Source organism: Chinchilla lanigera, unplaced genomic scaffold (genome assembly GCF_000276665.1).
Source record: "Chinchilla lanigera isolate Chin_1 unplaced genomic scaffold, ChiLan1.0 scaffold00099, whole genome shotgun sequence".
Classification (NCBI taxonomy): domain Eukaryota; kingdom Metazoa; phylum Chordata; class Mammalia; order Rodentia; family Chinchillidae; genus Chinchilla; species Chinchilla lanigera.
Genome location: NW_004955500.1, coordinates 4,964,360 through 4,979,444, shown reverse-complemented (window position 1 = coordinate 4,979,444; position 15,085 = coordinate 4,964,360). Strand labels below are relative to the sequence as shown.

The window sequence follows — 15,085 nt, the reverse complement described above, 5'->3', positions numbered from 1 at the left end:
AAAAAAAAAAAAAAAAAAAAAAAAAAAAGAAAGAAAGAAAAAGAAGCAGCTTTGTTGTTGTTTTAGAACTGCCTCAGATATTGCATTGGTGAAAAACATTGAACACTTTTGGATATTTATTTAGTAGCTAGCTCTAACCTCTGGACTCAACAATGACATCTGAGGAAAAGGAATCCTAGGTCGTGTGACTCCATAAAAAAGTCAGATCTTGATTCTCCCGTGCCGCGTTCACAGACAGCCTAGCCTGTGCCAGGCAGTTATATGTAGTGCTCATTCAGTCGCTCATGATGAAGTCAGCTCTAAGCAGTTAAGGCGATTTTACGTGAGATGAGATTAATGTTCCTTGAGACCCCGTACTATAAAATAATTATTTTTCCAGCGTGGTCATTTATTACAGTTAAAGGAAAATGCTATAAAACATGGGTATTCTTCATTTGTTCCTTGCATGTAGTGAACAGATTTATATTCCTTTCTATATGATCAAACCATAGAGCTTAAATGCTTCCTTTTGTAACTGTTATAATTTATAATAATTTTAGCAATAATACATGTTTAAATATGTAAAAACAGTCAAAAACTGCTAAAATGAGCATTCTTACCAGTCCCATGCTAGTTTACTTTGAAGCACTGGATGAGCAGTTTCATATATTTAACCTCTTTTAACTTGGGACAGTATTTTCTACTGCATATGATAAAGTATTTGCAAATCGTAAGTATGAGATACTGTATAATTTTGAAGTGATAACCCCTCAGAGTATATCCTGGAGGAAAATGGTCTAGGTTGAAAGTTCATAAAGAACATTCAATCTTATTGGACTTTTTAAAAAATTCATTTTATTGGTGCATTTTACATATTCATAATGATCGCATTCATCATGGGAATTTGTGCTTGTACATGATAGATCTTGATTCTTTTTTTTTTTTTTCCCCACATTCCCTTCCTTTCAACCTTATTGGACTTTTTTTAAAAAGTTTTTTTCTTTGACGTATCTTTTTTTTTTTTTTTGGTCTTTTTGAGACGGGGTCTCACTATGCAGTTCAGGTCGCCCTTAAACTTACTTTATAGCCCAGGCTGGTCTCAGACTTGCAGTGATCCTCCTGCCTCAGCCTCCGGAGTGCTGGGATTACAGGCGTGCACCACCACGCCCAGCAAGTTGTTTTGGTTTGGTTTGGTTTGGCACTGGGAATTGAACTCAGGACCTTGCATTTGCCAGGCAGGACTTGTGCCATTGAGCTATATCCCTGGCTCTTCTGTGACATATCTTTAAGAGCTGTCTTTTTAAAACCAAATACCAGGCTTTATGCTTCCTTGAGAGAAAATAAAACTACGTAGGGGTATTTGTAATTTCCTTCTATTGACTCAACAATGGCAGACAGTAGTCTCCATCATCTGGATCTGAAGCCCATCAGGCATCAGATGTTATTAGGGCCTGTGCTAGAAACCATGGGACATAGGGGCTGGGGATTTAGCTCAGCGGCACAGTGCCTGCCTGACAAGTGCCGATTCCTGGTACCGGAAAAAAAATGAAAAAAAAAAAAAAAAAAGAAACCATGGGACATAGCTTAAAAACTAGCCTGGGACTCGGGGTCTTGTACTCAGACTAAAGAGAAAAACCAACATTGATAACACAATTTGAATGTAAAACATGTAAAACCCAGTTATAGCTCTTTTCTGTATATTTTCCTGTTTTTTGACTTCAGTTTTAGGTCCTGGCTGTCATTATAGGGTTGCTAATATGTAAAGTTTAGCATTAGTTCTACTAAGGAGAAATCTCTTGGAGAAGAAAATGATAATCAGGAAGTTTTAAATGGATGAAAAATGATAAACATGGAGATTATTCTCATTCACTGAAGAAACTGAGAGGAGATTCTGTGAAGGGTCGGAAAATCTCTCCGGTCATCCTGAGAGGTAGAAACAGGAAAGGAAATTAAATAGGCAACACAGATCGCCACGGGTGCTTCCTCACGGACGCACTGGTTTCTGAGACGAGAAGAGACTGATGTGATACATAAGAGGAAGCTTTGGTTAAGAGGGTTTCTTTATGCCGGAAGGAGAGGGAGCTAATACCCGCTGTGGCGGTGCTGGTACATGGTGGTACACAGTTGGGAACATTCTCTCTGGGGACATCGTAGGAGAGTTAGAGCGCAAGAGATCTTTAAAGTACTAGGTAATTGATGTCAGAAGGTGCTATGAGGCTCTACTGAGTAGTACCAGTGACTGAAGCACTTTGGAAGGTAACCTCCTAATAGTATCCCTTTGATTTTCCATTTCTTGGATTCTTCGTACTTTCTCTGAACTTCTATCCAAAAAAATATCGTGGTAATTATTTGTTTCCCACATCCCTCAACATTAGAACACGAACTCCATGAGGTTAAGAATATGTCTCTCTCGCTCTCTTTACAGCTGTATCCTCAGTGCCAAGACAAATGTTTAGTAGACAGATTTTGGACCTAATCATCGGTATGTTGAAATACAGCCTCTTCATTTGGTACATGGGACAAATAAAAGAGGGTCAGATACGTTTGTCAGGGACCTCGGAGATCATGCTGCCCGCGGCGTCTTCATTACCCATCTCTGAAAGACTCTTGTTGCTTCAGTCTTGCCTCAGCCTCGGGAGTGATGGTTTTGACTGAGTGCTTTTCTACTGTCTTGTTTTGGAATCCAAAGGATATAATTTTACTATTTTCTGGGATGACAACATTTATCTGGTCCAACCTCCCACCTAACACAAGAACTCTTTCTATGGCATATATTTCCATGACATCATATAGGGATAAAAAGCACATCGTTGTAATGTGACTCTGTGTGTATGTATGTGTGTGTGTGTGTGTGTGTGTGTGTGTGTGTGTGTGTGTCTTCCAACAAGTGTTTATCAAATAGCTGGTATATAGTAGGCTAAGGGTGCAGTGATAAGAAGATACATTCCCTGACTCAGGACTTATAGTGTGGTAAAATTTTGCTAGCAGCCAATGAAGTCTCTAAACTCTTTCCCTAAATAATGGGAAGAAATAAATAATGGAAATGAAACTTCCACTAAAACATCTACTTTTTAGTTTGTAAGGCTTTAAAATTCAAGCCAATCCGATTTAACCAACACCAGCTGAGCATCTCTAGCCTTTGGCTAGATTCTGAGGCATGAAAGCTGAGTCAGACACAGTCCCTACTCACAAAAATACAAATGTATGAATACTACTATGTACAGCCATCCCCGGATATCCATTAGGGATTGGTTTTCTGAGACTTCCCTGGATACCAAAATCAGAGGATACTTATGTGTCATGTTTAAAATATAGTGTATTTGAGGGGCCAGGGATTTAGCTCAGTGGCACAGCACATGCCTAGCAAGCATGAGGTTCTGAGTTTGATACCCAGTAACCCCCCAAAGTAGTGCATTCGAATATAACCTACACACATCCTCCCAGATACTTTAAATCATCTCCACATAACTTATCATACTTAATATAAATGTTCATAGATACACTGTCTTGTTTAATGAGAAAAAGAAAAAGGTCTAGTTGAAATGCAAAAAAAATTTTTTTTAAGTATCTCCTACCCATAGTTGGTTGAATTTTTGGATGTAGAACCCAAAAAGCGTAGTATAACTTTTGTTATTGATGATGGTTTGGGGGAGTAGTAAGGATTAGACCCAGGAGTGTTCTACCGCTACATCCTCAGCCCTTTCTATTTTTTATTTTGAGGTAGGGTCTCACTAAATTGCCCAGGCTGGCCTTGACCCTGCAGTCTTCACGCCTTAGCCTCCCAAGTAGCTGAGATTACAGGTATGCACCACCATGCCTAGTTTGTAACTTTTTAAGTGATCTGTTCTGTTGGATAGTGCTACCTAGTGTGATGTTTTTCCTCATGCTAAACTAAAATCTACCCCCTTCGTTCATCCCACTTTTGTCCTCTGCATTCTTCATTTCTTTAACCCATAAACATTTGTTGAGCAGCTACCATGTGGCTAGACTTTGCCCAGTTCTCATAGACAAGTAAGACATGATCCACACCTGTAAAAAGGTTAAGATATACCTGTGCAGCATTGAGGAACTTGTTTCACTTCTCTGAGCTTAGTTTCCTGCCTGTATGTCAAAGGCAGTATTACTACCTACTCCTGCATCTGTTGTGAAGATTAAATAAGCATGCTGTGTACCTAACACAGAACCTACTACCTGGTGTTCAACAAATACTAGCTACTATTATTTCTGTGGTTTGAATTGGGTGTGCAGGTAAGTACATTAGCGTTTGCAGCATTGATGTGAGTGACCTAACAAGTAGGCACACGGTGCGTGTGATATTCCAGGGGCACACCTAATCTTGTCAGGGGAGAGTAGTGAAACACTGCGCTAGAGGTGAGAGCTGAACGTGGAGATAGACGGACGAAACAGTGGGGCGGGCATGGTGGAGGCAGCTCAGGAGAGCGTGTGCGGACGTCTTTCAGGGCGCTTCTGTTTAGATTGAGTACCTGCAGGAAAGCTGGAGTATGAGTGCCATCCAGTGCCGTGCTCAGTAATCAAGGGCGCATGAGGGAGGAGCTGACTGAAACTTCAGCTTTGGAAAATTCCTCTGTCAGGGTAGACAGGAAGCAAGGAAAAGGCAGGAAACTAGTTAGAATGCTATTGCTGTGTCCCTACTGGGAAGTGTCCTAAATTAGGGGAGGGGTATAGCAGAACAGGGGGCTAGTTGAAGAAAGAAGTAGGACGTAATGACCAATTGATGCAGATACAGGAGGAAAGGAAGAAGTGTGAGATCCAAGGTAATTCTTCTTTTTTATTTTAAAGACAGTAGTAAAAAAAAAAAGCAGCAACATACCTACATCACAGACATAAACGAAACAAAGCAAGAATGTTAAAAGTGATACAGGGTTTCAAAACAAAATGATAGGGATTAACAACGGGTGTTATATTACATATTGTTATCTTCAACTACAGTTGCTTTGCTCAGATTACCAGATGTGAGAATGGAAGATTGTTCAAACCATTAAAGACAATAAAAAATAATTATTAAATAAAACATTAGAGATAATACAGAGTTTCACTAGACAAGATGGTAGGAATTCACCAATGATTACATTGTATATTGTTGTCTTCAAATCAGTTGCTCAGATTACCAGGTATATGCATGCAAAATTGGGCTAAATATAAAAAGTTGTAAGCATTAACTGTTCCTTTCAATATACCATCAGACACCAGCTGTACAGTTATCCCAGCTATTCATATATATATTTTGCCTTCTTTTTTCTTCTTTCCCTCATCCCAGTTGTTCCTTCCTTTGAGCAATTTCTTTCCCTTTCATATCATCTATTGTATGTTTTGGGTTTTACCTAGTCTTTCAGGTTCCTATACCAGGGAGACAATTGGAAACAACCCAAATGCCCATCCACTGAGGAATGGATAAAAATGATGTGGTATTTTTATACAATGGAATATTACTCAGCTACAAAAAAGATAAATTCATGGCTTCTGTTGGTAAATGGATGCAACTGGAGACCATACTCATAAGTGAAAAAAATCTGACCCACATGTGTAAACACCAAGGTAGTTCTTAAATGATTGCCTTAAATGAATGAAATGTGCCAAATTAGTTCATAGGGAGAGTGGGCCAGCGGTACAGTTATTGAAACTGTGGACATGCTAAGTTAGAGGAAGATCAGGCACTGGAATAGACCAAGAACTTAAAGAGAGGTAGAATTTCGGATGAGTGATTTGTCAACAGGCATTAGCTGAGTCCACACACCTGTGGTACATGGAGGAGGGCCAACATTACAGGATGATCAAACCGCTCACGATACCCACAGAAAGTGAATGTCCACACACGTTAGTGGGAAATCCAGAAAGTACTATCTCAGCAACAGCCAAGTTTAAAAAGAAGTCCACAGTCACAAATGCTATGAGAGAATGGAGAAAACTGTTTGGGTTTAGCAACTAGGAAGTCATTGTGCAAGAGCTGTTTCAGAGCAGGGAAGGGACCCGAGTCTGCCTTGCGAGAGATGGTGGAGCAGATAGGAAGTGAGTGAGGAAGGCAAGAGGGAGGCGCCTGGAGAAGCTGAAGAGGAGAGATAATGCAGATGCTGCAGGGCATAGGGCCTAGTTTATTTAAAGATAGAGGAGGCTTGACCTCCTTTCTTTGTTAACAGATAAGAGCCCGGAGAAAGGGAGAGTTGGAAACACAGAGCAGTGTAAATAAGCAATAAAATGGGATTCCTGACAAGGCTAGAGTGGTGACCTCCAGGAATGTCCCCTCCTCTCCGTAAAGCTCTGAATATGTAGGCATCTGAAAGGATCTGAGGGAGCTGTTGGGTCATCTGAAGCCCAGTTTTCTAAGAGCAGGGAAGGCAGTGTTGGGCTGTGGTGTAGAAAGCTTAGGCCACATTTGCCATCTGCCCCCAAACCAGCATTCAGAACTGTGTGGATCGCCGGGCGTGGTGGCGCACGCCTGTAATCCTAGCACTTGGGAGGCTGAGGCAGGAGGATCCTTGCGAGTTCAAGGCCAGCCTGTGCTACAAATTGAGCTCAAGGCCAACCTGAACTGCATTGCGAGACCCTGTCTCAAAACAACAAAAAATAAAAATAAAAGAAAACCATGTAATACATTTTTGTTTTAATTTCAATTCTTTGTCCTTTTTCTTGTTCCTTTTTTCCCCTTACCTTTTCTGACTCATGTCTTGAATTTTTCGTATCCTTGTTAGATGTTGAAATTCTCTTTGAAATAAGATAGCAAATAAAGAGGCACAAAACAAGCCAACATACTGCTTCTAGAATTTAATAAACTTAGATGACTGAAAATAACTTTTTCAGCTTTTTGCACTAATGTTTTGAGTTTTACCTAGTCTTTCAGGTTCCTACACCAGGGAGACAATCCAAATGCCCATCCACTGAGGAATGGGTAAAAATGATGTGGTATTTTTGTATAATAGAGTATTACTCAGCTACAAAAAAAGATAAATTCAAGGCTTTTGTAGGTAAATGGATGCAAGTGGAGACCATACTCATAAGTGAAATAAATTGGACACACGTGTGTAAACACTAAGGTAGTTCTTAAATGATTGCCTTAAATGAACGAAATGTGCCCAATTAGTTCATAGGGAGAGTGGACTAATGTTCCATTTTTGGCTGTTTATTGGATCCATAAAAACTTCTGAGTAAATTCTCATATTCTGACCAACTGGGATCCATTATTAAGAATAATACCACCAGTTGGGCATGGTGGCGCACACCTGTAATCCCAGCACTTGGGAGGCTGAGGCAGGAAGATCGCTGTAAGTTTGAGGCCAACATGGGCTATACAAAGTGAGTTCAAGGCCAGCCTGAACTGCACAGTGAACCCTGTCCCAAAAAGACAAACAACACAAAACCCTTAAAATCTAGCTAATAACATTTTCCAAATGGTTTTCTCTTTGATTGCAGAACTTGAAAAGGGAGGCATCTGGCTCAGAAGAAGAAGCACATAAAAAATTATAAACAGACAAACCCTATTTCTGCCACTTACTGTACAGCTTTGGAGAAATTACTTGTAGCTTAGAGGTAATATTGCTTAATTCTTAGAGCAAGTAAGACAGAATACATTAAGTGTCTGGCATATAAGATGCCCAGTAAATTCGCCCTATCATTATTGTTAATGTTATAGTTTACATACCATTTTGCACTTGGTAAGAACTCCAATATTTTTTTCTTTTTTAACAATAATGGAAATTTCTAAAAATTAAACTACATAGGACTACTACTGATAGACTGCAAGCCAGATATTTACTATTCTTCCACAGCTAAACTCCTAGACACTAAGGTAGAAAAAAAAAAATACTTTTAAATCTATAGTGGCATTTATAAGAAAATAAAACCCAAAGATTGGTACCCATCCCCAACAAAAATAAATAAAACAGCACATAGAAAGCAGAGAGGTTGCCAGGCGTGGTGGCGCATGCCTGTAATCCCAGCACTTGGGAGGCTGAAGCAGGAGGATCATTGTGAGTTCAAGACCAGCCTGGGCTACACAGTGTGCTCAAGGCCAGCCTGAACTGCATAGCGAGACCCTGTCTCAAAAAGACAAAAAAAAAAAAAAAAAAATCAGAGAGGTCCCTAATTGAAAAATGAGGGCTATTTTGAGGGCACATGCCATGATCAGGAATGTAGAATCCCAAATATTATAGAGCATTCAGAAGTTGAGGAGACCAGGACTCAAGACGCACCCATATTGGGGAGTTTATTCTGAGGTACTCCCTACACGCACCAAATAAAATTGAAACACTTGAACAGGCGATAGCCTCAGTGAATTAGTGACTGGGAAAATCCCCTTCAGTAACATCAACGAAGGAGGAAACCTGTTTATCTCTGTCACAACTTCAAGCAGAGAACAATAAAAAGAATGTATAACCTGTGCTCACATGGGTCGAGGCTTGAAATTCACGTATGCCTTATTGCCAGAACCAATACATTAAAACAATCTGGGCTTGACAGAATATCTTGGCCTCCAGCAGAAACAATGAGAAATCTTTTCTGCTGGAAAGCATTCTTTAATCTAAGCCCCTCAGGACTTTTCCAAAACAAATGTGGTCAAAATACACAATAAAAATGAAATGCACAAGGCATAAATAACAGATTTAGGCCTTAAGGACTGCAAGTATTAGCCTTACACTGTGATGCACAGAATATGAAATAACTACAAAATATATAAATAAAAGATGGAATTGAAACTGTGGAAAGAAAATGGAACTACCCTTACGTAGCCAGGCAGACTTCAAAAAGAACCAAATATAGCCGGTAGGAAAAAAAATCAGTGTAATTTAAAAAGCAGTATAGGCCAAAAACCAGATAAAGCACAGTTGTTGAGAGAATTAATGAATTGGAAGCAAATATGAAGATATTACCCAAAATGGATTATAAACACTAAAGCAGATGGAACCAAAGAAAAATAAGGTGACATGAAAGGCATAATGAAAAAGAATAGAAGGTGGGAACATTAAAATGAGTTATATGCATATAATGTGCATTATATATGAGTTATATGCATGTGTATGAATTATATGCACATTAAATCCTTCAGAATTGAGGAAAACCATTTTTCATATTCAGGAGGCCCAGTGAATCCCAAGAATGATAAATTTTTAAAATTCATGTGCCGGGCATGGTGGTGCACATCTGTAATCCCAGCACTGGGGATCCTGAGGTAGGAGGATCGCGGTAAGTTTGAGGCCAGCCTGAACTGCATAGCAAGACTCTCAAAAAAAAAAAAAAAAAAAAAAAAAAAATTCATACTTTAATATATTGTAGTAAAACTACATGACCACAAACACAAACAGAATATATCAGTTGAAGGACAGCGGAAAGATGATCACCCTCTAAAAACGATTAGGACAGCAGCAAAAGAGACCTTAAGGCAGTGAAATAGTAGCTCCAAAGTGCTAACAGAAAATAACTTTTAGTGTATGTACCCAGCAAAACTGTCTTTCAAAAATGACAGTGAAGTAAAAATGCTTTCAGATACACAAAATATTTTGTGTGATAAAATATATCAAAGAAATAATAACAACATAGGTATTTCCCTATATGTCCGTTTTATGGATGGCCAAGAGAATAAAATCCTAACAAACTGTCCTATTTGGGTTTTTTGGTTCTTTTTGTTGTTTTCCGGTACCAGGAATCGAACTCATGACCTCACAATTGCCAGGCAGGCGCTGTGCCGCTGAGCTAAATCCCCAGCCCCCAGACTGTCCTTTTTGAACACATGGAGGTTATTGATATATTAAGGAGATAACTTGTAACAGTACCAGCTAGACCAGTGGTGGCGAACCTTGGTGCAGGCGCCACAGTTTGCACACAGAGCCCTCTCTGTCAGCGCCCAAGCCAAGTCGCCCCGACAGCTGAGCATTGGGTAACAGTTGTTTTTTTAAACAAATCTCAGCATTCAGGTTTAATTGCCGTGTTGGCACTTCGCAAAAAATAAGTGGTTTTGGGTTGCAGTTTGGGCATTTGTCTCTGAAAGTTTCACCATCACTGAGCTAGACAGTACCATAGTACCACAATGAAATGGAAGGAGGAAAACTTGGTTGTTTAGGATGATGTTCCCTACAATAGTTTTCTTAAGGTATGCCTTTTTTAGAGACTATGGTACTCTCTTTTGAACATCTCTGCATGTACACATATTAATCAATGTAAATGTATGACATAAATTTTATAAAACATCAAGCAAACTTTATGTTCCAGTTCCATAGGCAAGCAGTAGTGATACACGCTGTAGTATCTCAGGAAAATTATTTCAAATTTATCCTAACTGATTTTCAAGGCAGTAACATTCAACATTTCATTTGAAAAATATGACATAATTTATTTGAGATAAACGATTTTAGTATTAGACATTTAACCACTTATTCATCTCTTCTTAATATACTTAGATAAATCCTTATGATATCAGAAACTGTTTAGCTTACTCAGCCAGAACTTAAATTGGGCACTCTGAAATTCCCTGCTGGATACCTTTTCTCAAAAAACTGTAAAATATGAGGAAGAATCCAAAAATATGTTGCCCTTCTTATTGAATTATATGTATAGCTCAGCAAAATAGGAAAATAGATAATTTTGTATCATTTATATAAAATTACTCTTTCAACTTGATTTGTTTGTTTTTTTGTTTTTTCTTCCAGTACCAGGAATCAAACTCATGACCTTGCACTTGCCAGGCAGGCGCTGTGCCGCTGAGCTAAATCCCTAGCCCCACTCTTTCAACTTGAATGTGATGCCTGGAGAGATATTTTATGGTCACCTAATACATATGCAGTACATGTGATACATCATGGAATAGGGGTTTTTCCTGGCATCATCAATAAAACTTTCAGTTAAGCTTTCATTTTCTAGTAGCAATAGTAAGAGGCCAGGGAAATTAATGAGCAGGATAAGATATTGATAATAGAAAAGTAAAAGAAAGATCTAGGGCAGCAGTGCCCAATAAATGAAGTACTTTCAGATTCCAACCCTGATTTCACCATGGCTATTATTTTGATTTCTGGGCAAGGTGATAGCAAGACAAAAGTACTTCGAGCCTTTTGAATTTAAACTCTGTGGAGCCAGGTGTGGTGGTGCACGCCTGTAATCCCAGCACTCGGGAGGCCAAGGCAAGAGGATCCTTGTGAGTTCGAGGCCAGCCTGGGCTACAAAGTGAGCTCAAGGCCAGCCTGAACCACATAGTGAGACCCGTCTCAAAAGAAAAGACAAAAAAAAACCAAAACCACAGTCTATGATGCTATATATTGTGCTTATAATGAACGGTATTAACACCCAGTTTGTGTCAACTACTATGACATCTCACTTCGTAAAGATATTCTTACTTTGAAAAGCAGGCTATTCACTGAATAAAGACCTGGATAAGAAAGCAGAAAACATTAGCAAAACAGCAAACACAAGACTTACAAGTGCTTTGTAAATACTTGTCATGAACTGTTACTTTGACCAAGTCATTACATCTTTGTGCCACAGTTTTTTCCTTCTATGTTAAAATGACGACTCCTACAATTTCCTAATCAGCAAGAGTAACATGTTAGTGTTTGAAAAGTCTCCTATCAGAACCCCCACAAGACAATTAAGTGAAAAACTGTGTATGATTTTTTTTAAGAAAGAAATTAAAAGAGAGGAGAAAAGACTTTCACTTTATCAAATTTGGATTGTGCCTTGAGCAAGTCAGGCTTTCACTCAAAGGGCCATAGGTTTTGAAAACAAAGAAGCCACACAATTGCAGAAGCTTTGTAGTAGTCATATGCCTGGAAATAGTAAAACTGGTTTATGATTTGAGGTTAAGGAAGAAAATTGAGATAGTATCTGCAAATAATGTCATCTTCTCTAGAACTGCTGATATTCTACTAACTGGAGCATGTCACTGAGATTATATATATATATATACACATATGTGTACATGCAAATGTACATATAAATTACACATGCATGTAAATACATGTAAAAATAAAATTTTGGAAACTCAGTAGCCATCAATATCTGAAATGGTGAAAACCTCTTTATCAGGTAAAACTTCACCTATATTTCTCAGGTTTTTCCAATTATGTCCATGGCTGCTACCAAAAATGGTTATTGTTGTTAAAACTGGGACAAATCTGAGGGTTGCTTACAGAGGAGACCATGTCCATATAGTTGTCCCAAGGACAGAAGATCAGTGTGTTGGGGGCACCTATGTTACGGTTTGTGCCTCATGTGGTCGTAGAGGGGTGGACTTTTCAGTGGTGGCTGAATCTAGAATTTGTGATTGATTCATTGTGTAATATTGGGATTAAGGGTGTGAGTGCTACCTTCTATAGCCCGCCTAGACTATAAGGGACAGAGAGAGGCTTGATCTCTCTCATTGCTTTTGCTGTCTTTTGCTGCCGTGAACTGTTACCCCACTACCATGTGCCACCTTGTCTTGGAGCCAGCCAATTATGGACTGAAACCTCTATAGACTATGAGCTGAATAAACCTTTCCTCCTTTAACTTTGGGTGTCAAGTGTTTTGTCTCAGCAACAAAAGAAAAGTAATTAAGAATTTGATACCAGAGAAATGGGGTCATGGCTGTGATTATCCCTGACCACTGACTGTGTGGTTCAGGAGCCTTTGGGAATGGTTTATGGGCAGAGTTTGGAAAGGTTTGGAGATGCAGGCTGAAAAGGTAGAGCTGGAACCTGTTAGGCTGGGAGCTTAGAAATCTGGCAGAAATCCTGCTGATAAAGACAGGCTTGGAGGGGCTGGGAAGAAGGACTGCATTGGTTGTTCAATTTAGCTCAGCGGCACAGTGCCTGCCTGGCAAGTGCGAGGTCGTGAGTTTGACTCCCAGTAGTGGAAGAAAACCGGAAAAAAAAAAAAAAAAAAAAAATGACAGGCTTGGGAGGTTTCTGCTGGGAAGAAGGACTGCATTGGTTGTTCAATTCCAGGTGATGTGTGTTATGGCTTGCCAGAAAGGATGTCTGCATTTTGCTCATGTCCAGAGACTTTGCCTGAGACTGAGATTAAGGGTGGTAGACTAATCTGGCAGAAGAAATTTCGATGCAGTCTAATGTTGAGGTGGTGGCATGGCTACTCCTGGGAGGTTTTAGCCAGATTTATGTTGAGAATCAAGAGCAAAGAGGCCATCAAAATTATTTAAAATATTGTGCATTTGGCCAGAAAGGAAGCTCCAGCAAAACTGTGGACTGCAAAGATAGAGGAGATTTTGATTAATGAGAAGGAACAGGAGAATAGAAAAGATGGCCTGAGGGCATCACAGGGAGCAGCAGGACTCAACCCTTTGCAGCCTCAAAATTGCAAAAGTGAAAGACTTTGTTTTGAGAAGAAAGCCCTAGCGCACCATGTTCCAGAATAGCAGCAGCTATACTATGTTTCAGAATGGCAGTAGCACAGATAATTTGTTCTTCAGAATTGGATTCAGAGTGCTCAGCAATCCAGGCACTCAACCCCTAGAGCCAAGAGAGAGGGAAGCCTGGCTACTGCTCCTGCTGGCAGGAGACTTTGGTATCTTCCACGTGGTGCTGGTTTCAGGTGCATGCAGAATGGAAGAGTTGTGGGATCGGGAGGCCTTCCACCCAGATTTCAGAACATCTGGGAGGCCAGGCAGTGTGCCCCTGAGATGGTGTGAAGCTATGAGTGTGAAGCCAAAGGTGCAGTGGAGACACCAGAAGACTGGAGAAGCCAGGAACGTGGATCATCTGAGGAAAGCTGCAAAGAGGGAGCGCAGGAGGCCCAGGAGAAAAGCCGTGGGAACTACAAGCACCAGCAGTGCCTCAGAGGCAGAGGTACCCAAGCCCTTTGGAGTTCACATCTTGCCACAGGTTGATTTGGATACTGCACATGGAACTACAGGATTTAATATTTGCCCTGCTGGATTTTGGACTTCCTTGGGCCTATTCCTTTGTATCTCCCTGTTTGTAACTTTTGGACTAGAAATGTTTATCTTGTGCCATGGAATGTTGGAAGTGTTTAACTTTCTTTTCATTTGTACAGGGACTCACAGCTTAGAGTTTTCCTTACATGTCAGAGACTTGGGACTTGGAGTTTTCAGCAGTGGTGAAACTTTTAGGTCACTGGGAACTCTTACAGATGGACTAAGTGCCTTTGTGTAAGGGAATGTACATGAGTCCTTGGGGGGCCAGGGTTGGAAGATTATGGTTTGTGTGTGGATGTCCTCTCAAAGGCTCATGCAGTCATGGAGGGGGCATTTTAGAGGCAGCTGAATCTAGAGTTTGTGATTGATTCATAGTCTAATTCTGGGATTAAGGGTGTGGTGCTGCCCTGCCCTAAGGCAGGTAACCTGCATACAATATAAGGGACAGAAAGAGCCTCTCCCTCTCTATCTCTGTCACCCTCTCCCGCTCCCTCTCCCTCCTCTGCCTATCTTCCTCTCCTCTCCTCTCTCCTCTCTCCTCTCTCCTGAGCCCTTCTGTGTGGAGCCAGCTGATTATGAACTGAAACTTCTACAGACTGTAAGCTGAATAAACCTTTCCTCCTTTAACTTTGCGTGTCCAGTATTTTGTCTCAGCAACAAGAAAAACGTAACTGAAGTAACCTATAAGCCATTCACAAAGTTTTGGATATTTTACTCTGGTATAGCTCTGGCAATACAGAAGCTTCCTACATCAGTGAGTCTTATTTTTGAGGCTTTGTCAAGAAAGTCTTGAGTAACAGTCCTAGCAGTCTTGCCTATTCCCAGAAGATCCAGTAAGCCTTTAGAATCATTTTGTAAAAAAAAAAAAAAATTACAAATAAAGAGGGGTTGGGGATGGGGATTTAGCTCAGCAGCACAGCACCTGCCTGGCCAGCGCAAGGTCATGAGTTCAATTCCCTGTACCAGAAAAAAAAAAAAAAGATTTAAAATCATTTTATCAAAAACTGAGTACATGGTACTATTTTCAACATCGTAGAAATTGGTTGACTTCCCCAAGAACAAGTCTAGAAGAGCTTGACTGAATTTAAGACATTTTATTGTGTTGTTTGCCAATAAAAACCCACTTGAAGAACACTATGATAAGCTGGGCGTGGTGGCTCAGGCCTGTAATCCCAGCACTCGGGAGCCTGAGGCAGGAGGATCATTGCAAGTTTGAGACCAGCCTGGGCTACAAAG

The 15,085-nt window shown here is 40.1% G+C and overlaps 1 long non-coding RNA gene across 10 annotated transcripts in view; it reads left to right on the top strand.

Moving 5' to 3' along the window:
• LOC102010070 overlaps positions 1–15,085 on the top strand; it is a 164,803-nt gene that overhangs the window by 15,467 nt on the left and 134,251 nt on the right. Inside the window, exons 4-5 of one of the 10 annotated variants that reach the window (XR_001231475.1) lie at positions 2,405–2,461; positions 7,405–7,854. The exons of 8 other annotated variants lie outside the window; for them this stretch is intronic. This is a non-coding gene — a long non-coding RNA (uncharacterized LOC102010070). Of the gene's footprint in view, positions 1–2,404; positions 4,797–7,404; positions 7,855–15,085 lie in introns of those variants that run through there. One more of the 10 variants, XR_264227.2, reaches the window with a different exon arrangement.